This window comes from Lepus europaeus, chromosome 6 (genome assembly GCF_033115175.1).
Source record: "Lepus europaeus isolate LE1 chromosome 6, mLepTim1.pri, whole genome shotgun sequence".
Lineage (NCBI taxonomy): Eukaryota > Metazoa > Chordata > Mammalia > Lagomorpha > Leporidae > Lepus > Lepus europaeus.
Genome location: NC_084832.1, coordinates 97,071,313 through 97,081,493, shown reverse-complemented (window position 1 = coordinate 97,081,493; position 10,181 = coordinate 97,071,313). Strand labels below are relative to the sequence as shown.

At 42.6% G+C, this 10,181-nt stretch overlaps 1 non-coding gene across 1 annotated transcript; it reads left to right on the top strand.

Moving 5' to 3' along the window:
* The first annotated feature begins 816 nt into the window (after nt 1–816).
* LOC133762648 (small nucleolar RNA SNORA70) lies at nt 817–951 on the top strand. The gene has a single exon (XR_009866318.1). It is a non-coding gene; the product is annotated as a small nucleolar RNA SNORA70 (small nucleolar RNA).
* Nucleotides 952–10,181: the final 9,230 nt, after the last annotated feature.

Genomic DNA, 10,181 nt, shown 5'->3' with positions numbered 1-10,181 from the left:
ACTTTGACCTCAGTTCTCAAGACTGAGAAAAGCAAGTTTCTGGTGGCAGACTAGGACGCTGCCATTGTCTCTCTGGGAAGTCCCTCTTCTAAGTGGGACAGAAAAGGAAACACAGAGGTGTAGCTTCTCCTTTCAGAGAGAACTATCAGCCACCAGTGGACCTGCTGTCGCAGTGTGAAGTCTGCGTCCACCCCACACTGCGCATTTGCTTAACCTTAGCCTGCCTTTCAGTTCAGAGACTACAGATCTGTCACAATTCCGTGGAAAATCTCAGAAAACCTCTTCCTATTCTTTTGTTTTGTTTTGGTAGACGCTGTTTCTAATAGTCACACAAAATTTAAATAAACTAGAATAGCCAAAATAAACTGGAAAAGAACTAAGCTGGAAGACAAACATTACCTAAAGACTTACTATAAAGCTAAAGTTATCAATATGGCATGTGTGGTATTGGTATAAAAATAGACAAATATAAGATCCATCAAATCACTGGGAGCCGGTGCTGTGGCTCAATGGATTAAAGCCCCGGACTGCAGCACCCGCATCCCACATGTGCGCCGGTTTGAGTCCTGGCTGCTTCACATCTGATGCAGCTCTCTGCTGTGGCCTGGGAAAGCAGTAGAAGATGCCCAAGTGCTTGGGCCCCTGCACCTGTGTGGGAGACCCGATAGAAGCTCCTGGCTCCTGGTTCAGCTCTGGCTGTTGTGGTCATTTGGGGAGTGAGCTAGCCCGTGGAAGACCTCTCTCTCCTTCTGGGTCTACCTCTCTCTGTAACTCTGTCTTTCAAATAAATAAAATACATCTTAAAAAACAAACAACCTGTAGCTAATTAAGCCGACCAGCTCCCTTTCTTCATGGGGGCCTGGTGTGCAATGGCTGCAAACAGCAGCCTCCTTGGTAGTGTATGCAACCTATTGTTTGTATGGGTTGCCCTAAGGGACCTTGGAGACAGCCCTTCACAGTGGACATTCATGCCTCTGACCTCATGCTGTTCTTAATCTAGGTTGCAGACAGGGATGAGGGGTGCTTTTAGAAAGCCCCAAGGCACAGTAGCCAGAGTTCACATTGGCCAAGTCATCACGTCCATCTGCACCAAGCTGTAGAACAAGAAACATGTGGCTCCCTACACAGGGCCAAGTTCAAGTTCCCTGGACACCAGAACATCCACGTTTCAAATAAGTGGGGCTTTACCAAGTTCAATGTGGACGAATTTAAAGACATGATGTCAGAGAAGTGGCTCATCCCAGACGTCTGTGGGGTCAAATACATCCCTAGTCGTGGTCCCTTGGACAGGTGGCGGGCCCTCCACTCATGAGGGCTTCACTCTCCTGTGCTCCTTAATCATCGATAATAAAGCTTAATTCCTATTAAAAAAAACAAATTATCCTGAGCAAAAAAAAAAAAAAAATCAAGCAACAAGCATCACAATGCCTGTCTTCAAAGCATACTACAAAGCTGTATTAATTAAAACAGCATTGTACTTGCATAAAAACCAACAAACTGATCAACACAAAAGAATAGCGAGCCCAGAAACTAATCCACATACATATGGATGACTTATTTTTGAAAAAAAGATGCAAAACATGTATTGGAGAAAGGATAGTCTCTTCAATAAATGGTGTTGGCAGGGCAGGCATTGTGGGACAGTGGGTTAGGCCACCACCTGAGACTGCCATCCCATCTGGGCAGCAGTGAAAGTGCTGGCTGCTCCACTTCTGATCCAGTTCCCTGCTGATGTGCCTGGGGAAGCAGCAGAAGATGGCCCAAGTTCCTGGGCCCCTGCACCCCTATGGAAGAACCAGAGGGAGTTCCTGGGCTCCTGGCTGCAGTTCTGGGCTCCTGCTTTGGCCTGGCACAGGCCTGGCCAATGTAGACATTTGGTGAGTGAATCAGCAGATGCAAGATCCCCATTACCCCAGACACACTGCAACTGCCTTTCAAATAAATAAACAAATCTTCAGAATAAATATAAATAAATGGTGCTTGCAAAACTGGATGTGTGTATATAGAAGAATGAAATTAAATCCCTACTTCTCACCATTTACACAAATCAGATCAAGACAGATCAAAGGGGGTCACTGCTGTGGCTTACAAGATTAAGCCTCCATCTCAGTGCCAGCATCCAATATGGCGCCAGTTTGAGTCTCATCTGCTCCACTTCTGATCCAGCTCCCTGCTAATGAGCCTGGGAAAGCATCAGAAGATGGCCCAAGTCCTTGGACCCCTGTACCTACGTGGGAGACCCAGAAGAAGCTCTTGGCTCCTGGTTTTGGCCTGGCTTAGCCCTGGCCATTGAAGCTATTTGGGGAGTGAACCAGTTGATGGAAGATCTCTCTCTCTCTGTATGTCTGCCTTATAAATAAATAAATAAATAAATAACTCCTTAAAAAAAAAGATAGATCAAAGAGGCTGGGTCATGACCCAGCAGGTTAAGCTGCTTCTTGCAATACAAGCTCCCAAATGGAGCACTGGTTTGAGTTCTTCTTCTTCTTGTTCTTTTTTAAAAATATTTATTTATTTATTTGAGAATCAGAGTTACACAGATAGAGAAGGAGAGGCAGAGAGAGAGAGAGAGGTCTTTTTTAAAAAAAATTTATTTGACAGGTAGAGTTATAGACAGTGAGAGGGAGAGAGACAGAGAGAAAGGTCTTCCTTCCATTGGTTGACTCCCCTAATGGCCACTACAGCCGGCGCTGCACCGATCTGAAGCCAAGAGCCAGGTGCTTCCTCCCAGTTTCCCATGGACTTGGGCCATCCTCCACTGCCCTCCCGGGCCACAGCAGAGAGCTGGACTGAAAGAGGAGCAACTGGGACTAGTACCTGGAGCCCCAACCAGAACTAGAACCCGGGGTGCTGGCGCTGCAGGCAGAGGATTAGCCAAGTGAGCCACGGCGCCAGCTAAGAGAGAGAGAAGTCTTCCATCTGTAGGTTCACTCTCTAGTTGTCAGCAACAGCTGGAGCTGTGCCAATCTGAAGCCCGGAGCCAGCAGCTTCTTCTGGGTCTCCCATGTGGGTGCAGGGGCCCATGGACTTGGGCCATCTTCTACTGCTTTTTCTAGGCAGTGGATCGGAAGAGGAGCAGCTCGGACTCGAACCAACACCCATATGGGATGCCAGCACTGGAGGCGGTGGCTTTACCTGCAACACCACAGCACCAGCCCCTGAGTTCTGCTTCTGATCCAACTCCCTCCTAAAGAGAGCCTCTGAAAGCAGTAGAAGATGATCCAAGTGCTTGGGCTATTGCTGCCCGTGAGTGCTTTGGCAGGTCCAGCCTCGTTGTGACAGCTATTTGGGGAGTGCACAACAGATGGAAGATCTTTCTCTCTGTCCCTTCCTCTCTCTCTCTGACATTCTGTCTTTCAAATAAATAAAATAAGTCTTTTTCTTCTTTTTTAAAGATTTAATTTATTTATTTTTTAATTAAACTTTTATTTAATGAATATAAATTTCCAAAGTACAGCTTATGGGTTACAATGGCTTCCCCCTTCCAAATTTTCCCTCCCACCGACAACCCTCCCCTTTCCTGCTCCCTCTCTCCTTCCAATCACATCATGATTCATTTTCAATTCTCTTTATATACAGAAGATCAGTTTAGTATATATTAGGTAACGATTTCAACAGTTTGCCCCCATATAGTAACACAAAGTGAAAAAAAATACTGTTGGAGTACTAGTTATAGCATTAAATAAGAGTGTACAGTACATTAAAGACAGAGATCTTACATAATATATATTTTTTTAAAAATTAATTAATTTTCTATGCCATTTCCAATTTAACACCAGGTTTTTCCTTCTTTCATTTCCAATTATCTTTATATACAGAAGATCAATTCAGTATATAATTAGTAAAGATCTTATCAGTTTGTACCCACACAGAAACACAAAGTGTAAAAATACTGTTTCAGTACTAGTTATAGCATCACTGCACAGTAGACAACACATTAGGGACAGATCCCACATGGGATGTAAGTACACAGTGACTCCTGTTGCTGACTTAACAATTTGACACTCCTGTTCATGGCGTCAGTAATCTCCCTAGGCTCTAGTCATGAGTTGCCAGGGCTATGGAAGCCTTTAGAGTTCGCTGACTTTGATCTTATTCCGATAGGGTCATAGTCAAAGTGGAAGTTCTCTCCTCCCTTCAGAGAAAGGTACCTCCTTCTTTGATGGCCCTGTTCTTTCCACTGGGATCTCACTCCCAGAGATCTTTCATTTAGGTCATCTTCTTTTTTTCTTTTCCATGGTATCTTGGCTTTCCATGCCTACAATACTCTCATGGGCTCTTCAGCCAGATCCAAATGCCTTAAGGGCTGATTCTGAGGCCAGAGTGTTGTTTAGGACGTCTGCCATTCTATGAGTCTGCTGTGTATCCCACTTCCCATGTTGGATCTTTCTCTCCCTTTTTGATTCTATCAGTTAGTATTAGCAGACACTTGTCTTGTTTGTGTGATCCCTTTGACTCTTAGACCTATCAGAGCCATCGAATGTGAACTGAAATTGATCACTTGGACTAGTGAGATGGCATTGGTACATGCCACCTTGATGGGATTGTATTGGAATCTCCTGGCACATTTTTAACTCCACCATTTGCGGCAAGTCTGATTGTGCATGTCCCAAATTGTACATCTCCTCCCTCTCTTTTTCCACTCTTAAATTTAACAGGGATCACCTTTCAGTTAAAATTTAGACACCTAAGAGTAATTGTGTGTTAATTACATAGTTCAACCACTAGTACTAGAACAACAACAACAAAAACAACAACAAATACTAAAAAGGATAAAGTATTACATTGTACATCTAGAGTCAGGACAAGAGCTGATCAGTTCATTGTTTCTTATAGTGTCCATTTCACTTCAACAGGTTTTCCCTTTGGTGCTCAGTTGTCACCGATCAGGGAAAACAAATGATATTTGTCTCTTTGGGACTGGCTTAATTCACTCAGCATGATGTTTTCCAGATTCCTCCATCTTGTTGCAAATGATTTAATTTATTTATTTGAAAGAGTTACAGAGAAAGGTAGACACACACAGAGAGAGGTCTTCCATCCACTGGTTCACTCCCCAGATGACCACAATGGCCATAGATGAGTTGATCCAAAGTCAGGAGCCAGGAGCTTCTTTTGGGTCTCCCACATGGGTGCAGGGGCCCAAGAACTTGGGCCATCCTCCACTGCTATCCCAGGCCATAGTAGAAAGCTGGATTGGAAGAGGAGCAGCTGGGACTAGAATTGGCGTCATATGGGATGCCAGTGCTTCAGGCCAGGGCTTTAACCTGCAGTGCCACAGCGCCATCCCCTAAAAATAAGTCTTAAAAAAAGATGGATTGATGATCTAACTTTAAGACCTGAGACTATGAAGCTCATGTAAGAAAACATAGGGGAAATACTGCAATACATTGGTGTAGGGGACAACTTCTTAGATAAGACCCCCACACCACAGGCAACAAAATCAGAGCTAGACAAGTGGGATTATATCCAACTCAGAAGCATTTGCACAGCAAAGGAAACAGTCAGTAGAGTTAAGAGACATACAACAGAATGGGAGAAAATATTTACAAGCTCCCTATCTGACAAAGGATTGATGTTCAGAAAATATTAGCAACTCAAACAACTCAAAACCAAAACAGCCAGTCAAGTTAATAAATGAGCAAAGGATCTGAATAGATGGTTCTTAAAAGAAACACAAATGGTCAACAAATACATGAAAAATGCTCAATGTCACTAGCCATCAGGGCGATGCAAATCAAAACCACAATGAGATATCACCTCGCCCCTGTCAGAATGGCTAAAATGTAAAAGACAGAGAGTAACAAATGCTGGTGAGGATGTGCACAAAAGGGAAGTTTTATACACTGTTGATGAGTAGTGCAGTGGAAAACAGTTTGGGGATTTCTTGAAAAATGAGTAATAGACTTGCTATATGATCCAGCAATTCCACCACAGGGTATAAGCCCAAAGGACAGGAACACACTGTATCAAAGAGAGACCTGCACCACCATGTTAATAGCAAAACTGCTCACAATAGCCAAAATATGGTATCAACCAGGTGTCCAGCATCAGAAGAATGCAGGCATGTAATATAATTCAACTATAAAAAGGAATGAAATGCTATCATTTGCAGCAAAGTGGTTGAAACCAGAGGACATCCTGTTGAGTGACCCAGAAATATAAACACCACTTGTTTTCCCTTCTGTGTGAGAGCTACATTTTAACAACAATAAAATAAAGAAATAAAAAGGAAAGAAATGCCTGTGTCAGTTTTGGGGCAAATACAATGTTTTGCCAATCTTTGTTAAAAATTGATAGGAATTATATACCACTATAATTTTAATGATTTTGTAACTACTTCAAAATTTATATGAGTGAAGTTGAACATCTTTTGATTTGATTATTGTTCATAACTATTACCTATTTTCCTGCCCAACTATGGTCTTTTTACATTTTATTTGTTGAATTCTTTATTTAGTGGAGCATTGAGCCTTTGATTATGCATAAATTAAAAGCATGTCATCTCAAAAAATAACAGATTAAATACATGGTTTAAGAAAATAGAAAAACTGTAGTAGGAGGGGTTCTATAATTTCCAGAGTGTGCACTGATGATTTCCAAGTTGAGATGCCACATTTTAAAGGAAGGAAAAGGACACAGTTTTCTGATTAGAGATCAAATTAAAACAAAATGAGCTTTAGATTGTTGAACACACAAGTCTAAAATTCAGGTAAATTTTGAGTTGAGGATGTGATTAAATAGGGTTATCAGAGGACAGCTTTGTGACAGCAGTTAAAGCTGCTGCCTGCAATGCTGGCATCCTATATGGGTACTGGTTCATGTTCTGGCTGCTCCCTGATAATACTCCTGGAAAAGCAGTAGCAGATGGCCCAAGTGCTTGGGTCCCTGCCACCCATGTGGAAGACCTGGAAGAAGCTCCTGGCTTCTGGCTTTAGCCTGGTCCAGCCATGGCTGTTGTGGCCATCTGGGGAGTGAAACAGTAGATAGAAGATCTCTCTCTTTTTTTCTATCTCTCTCTCCCTCTCTCTCTGTAACTATGTCTTTAAATAAACAAAGAAAGAAATAAATCTTAAAGAAATAGAGTTAACAAATTCTAGCATTTCAGAGGTCCAGAAGTTTGAGAGGAGAGTGGCAAAGAGAAGATCACTGCCCTCCAACAGAGGTGGCACAGGTGAGGCACTGTCTGAGCCTCCATTCAGAGATTACAATGGAATTATTCTCAAAGGAGAACCAAGGGTGAGTATGCTTTAAAACCAAAATGTTTCTTATGAGTTCCATTTGATCAGCCACTACTTTCTTTCATAGCATCACTCAGATCTCATTAACTGCTGCTAGATCTGGGCCGGCGCTGTGGCTCTCTTGGTTAATCCTCTGCCTGCAGCGCTGGCATCCCATATGGGCACTTGGTTCTAGTCCTGGTTGCTCCTCTTCCAGTTCAGCTCTCTGCTGTGGCCCTGGAAGGCAGTGGAGGATGGCCCAAGTGCTTGGGCGCCTGCACCCACGTGGGAGACCAGGAGGAAGTACCTGGCTCCTGGCTTCGGATTGACTTAGCTCTGGCTGTTGAGGCCATTTGGGGAGTGAGCCAATGGAAGGAAGATTTTTCTCTCTATCTCTCTCCCTCATTGTCTAACTCTATCTGTCAAATAAAAACAAACAAACAAACAAACAAAAAAACTGCTGCTAGAGTGGATTACAGACTTGATGATGACAGGCAAGAATTTAAAGAAATCTGGCATGTTGTGTGACAGCTTTTGATTGTCAAATGTTGCAAAATGCTTTTAAAAATGCCACTGAGGCAATGTTCTAGGCTGAATCCCATGTGTAGGTTACCAGTTCAGAATCTCTGCATTGGAGATTTGCTTTCTTCAAGGAGGTATAAACTATTCAAAAGGCATTTTGTCTTTTGAATTTGCTGAGATTTGCTTTACGGCCTAGTATGTGGTCAGTCCCAGAGTAGGTTCCATGTACTGCTGAGAAGAATGTAAATTCTTTAAGTGTAGGATTAAGAGTTCTGTAGATATCTGTTAGATCCATTTGGGCTATAGCGTCATTTAGATCTACTGTTTCCTTGTTGATCTTCTGTCCGGTTGATCTGTCTATTTCTGAGAGTGGAGCATTGAAGTACCCCGGTACTATTGTATTGGAGTCTAAGTCTCCCTTTAAGTCCCTTAACGTATCTTTTAAATAAACCGGTGCCCTGTAATTAGGTGCATAGGTGCATATGCATTGATGATCATTATATCTTCCTGTTGAATTGATCCCTTAATCATTATATAGTGCCCCTCTTTGTCTCTCTTAACAGTTTTTGTGTTAAAGTTTATTTTGTCTGATATTAAGATGGCTACACCCGCTCTTTTTTCATTTCTGTTGGCGTGGTATATCTTTTCCCAGCCTTTCACTTTCAGTCTGCATGCATCTTTGTTGGAAAGATGTGTTTCTTGTAAGCAGCAAATAGATGTCTTTTGAAGAGAATTGCAATAGAAAAAAATGTATGGTTTAGGGGCCGCTGTTGTGGTGTAGCAGGTTAAACTGCTGCCTGTGACACTGGAATCCCAGATGTGCACTGGTTCATGTCCCAGCTGCTCCATTTCCATTCCAGCTCCCTGGTAATGTCTGGGAAATCAGTGGAAGATGATCCATGTGTTTGGGGCCCTGCCATCCACTTAGGAGACCCAGATGGAACTCCTTGTTCCTGGCTTCTGGCCTCAGTCCGGCCCAGCCCTGGCCATTGTGGTCATCGGGAGACTGAATCAGTGGATTCAAGATCTCCCTCTCTGTAATTCTGACTTTCAAAATAAATAAATAAATAATTTTAAAAAAACCTGTATGGTTTAGAATCAGAGAATCTAGGTTCAGCTGCCTGAAACTGATTATTTAGTTTCTTTTGGTTCCTGATCTTTAAAATGGATATACAAAAATATGACCTACCCATAAAATACAATGTTCTGGATTATCAATAAAGCATATTCAGTTGGCTACAGTATAAGGCTGGATTCTAGGACTCCACTGGTTTCTTCTGAAATCTGTATTATCGTCCTTTTTTTCTCTTTTACTGTGAATCTGGCCTTCATTTGCAGGTTGCTTCCTCCAGGAGGCTGGAAAATCGCTTCAGTGTAGACTCTTGACAACTTCTGACCCTAGAGGAAGGGAAATCTCATCCTTCCCCCACTCCCCATATTACACTTAGGAAAGGCTAGTTTAGGACATCATCTACTAAAATAATTTATTTTTTAATATTTAGCAAGAAGTTTATTAAGGAAAGTTTCAAGAGTAAACAAAGCAGAGAAAATAGAATGGAGCCTCATGTACCCATAAGTCAGTTTGATTATCAACGGATTGCCCATTTGACCTGTGTTCCCACACCCTCTTCCATTACCAAATTGTTTTTTTGTGTTTGAGGAATGGACATTCTAACTGGTCAGTGTCTTCCACGTGCATAAATTTGGAACTATTTGGTAGGATGGCAGCACATCCTTGAGTCTCAGTGGGTCTTGATTAGGTTCCAGATATTTGTCTTAAAGGGAAACCAAAATGCTGGAAGCTGTTGCCTGATAAGATGAAGACGCGAACAAAGGAAGAGAAGCAGATATTCAGTACAGGTAAATAAAGAAACGGTATCCAATACCGTGGCATTGAAGGGTCATCGCAGCCCTTTGCTACACACTGTTTTTCAGTGTTTGATATTACCCTTTTTTCGCAGGCAGTGGGAATTCACGCTAACTATAATTTTCAGAAATTTCACAAAATTTTTTGGTTCAGTTAATGCACCACAATTTTGACCTCAAACTTACTTTCCTTTTTGGAAAAGAGGAAGATGTAAACACAAACGTCGCACTTCCTAACTCCCTTTACTTTTCCTCGCTCGAGCCGGGCCAGCCCTGTTGATGCTCACTAGGAAGGCTGCAGCCGCGGATATTACAAGAGGGAGGGGCTGAGGCATCTGCCTGGGTCTGCAGTAGAAGACAAAGTGTCTCAGACAAGGTAAGAGAGTCAGGAACAGCTGGCAGAAGCACTTACTCCCTTCAGGAAAAATAGACACTAGGTAGAGTGGCGTCTCAAGACAAAGTCCTTGCTTCGAGGCCTCGTAATAATTAGAATGTTAACGTTTGCCTGGTCCCTGAATTCACAGGCAGTAGTGGATCCAAGTTTTGGGAGTGGAGAAGACCTTCATGTCTTCA